The following is a 1,085-nucleotide window of genomic DNA, read 5'->3' as shown; positions in this document are numbered from 1 at the left end:
ACAAGTATACAAGGAAATAGTCAAATCGCATACAAACTAACCCGAACACTATCGTATTAAGAAGATAAAAAGAGCTTGTTTTAGGTTAGAGAATGCAGGAAAAATAAATAAATACTCCCTCTGTTTTAATTTAGATTACACATTTCGCTTATCGAGAGTTAGTTTGACTAAATTTTGAAGCTAAATTGAATTAGTTTAACTCAATATTTTAAAACTATAATTTAGATATTCAAAAATTATATGAAAAATACTATAAATTGAAATTATTCTTATGTGAATATGCTAAGAAAAAATATACTTTAAAATATTGATCAAATTTCACACAGTTTTACTTTCGATAAGCGAATTGTATCATCTATATAAAAAGGGATGGAGTAATATTTATCTCTGAACTATTAGCCCGTTTGACTAAACCTTTTTGAAGCAAAAGTGCTTTTTTTTTAATTATCAAAAGTGCTATATGTCACACTTGCGGAATCAACTAAAAGACTCAACATATTACATATCATAAGCACAATCTTGCGCAAGCTATCATCGTAGTTTGACTTTCATTTGCAGGTTTTAGATCTGAGGCTGTACAGATTTTCAGACATTTTTTATTTAAATAAAATTTATTTTATATTATTTTCAAGTGATGTATTATATAATATATTTCAACTTTTATATACACTTAATGAATATTTTCCGCAAAGTAGTGTTGGATCTATTGACTGTCAATGCATTTATAATTTAGGCAAAAAAAGGTTTTATAACTAACTACATGTGACTAAGATTAAAGATATGTTGTTTTTATATAAGTGTTATTTAATCAATTGTAATAAACTATTTATCCTTTTGGTGTCATCATTTATGTTTACCATACACATCATATATGTGATTTATTTCCAAATAAAATGGTAACTTAAAATTTTGTATACCGCCCATAAATGAACAAGTAATTATCTACTATACAGATATTATGCATCAAACATTATCGGAAAAAGAACAAATACACAGATACTCAAAGATACACACTTTTCGTTTGCAAATAAACAAATATGGAAATATTCCTTTTATATTGAGCACAATTCTTTTGGGATTTGCAG

The sequence above is a fragment of the Nicotiana tomentosiformis genome, chromosome 8, assembly GCF_000390325.3.
Source record: "Nicotiana tomentosiformis chromosome 8, ASM39032v3, whole genome shotgun sequence".
In the NCBI taxonomy this organism is placed as follows: Eukaryota; Viridiplantae; Streptophyta; class Magnoliopsida; order Solanales; family Solanaceae; genus Nicotiana; species Nicotiana tomentosiformis.
The sequence above is the reverse complement of the archived record's forward strand: the minus strand, read 5'-3'. Positions refer to the sequence as shown.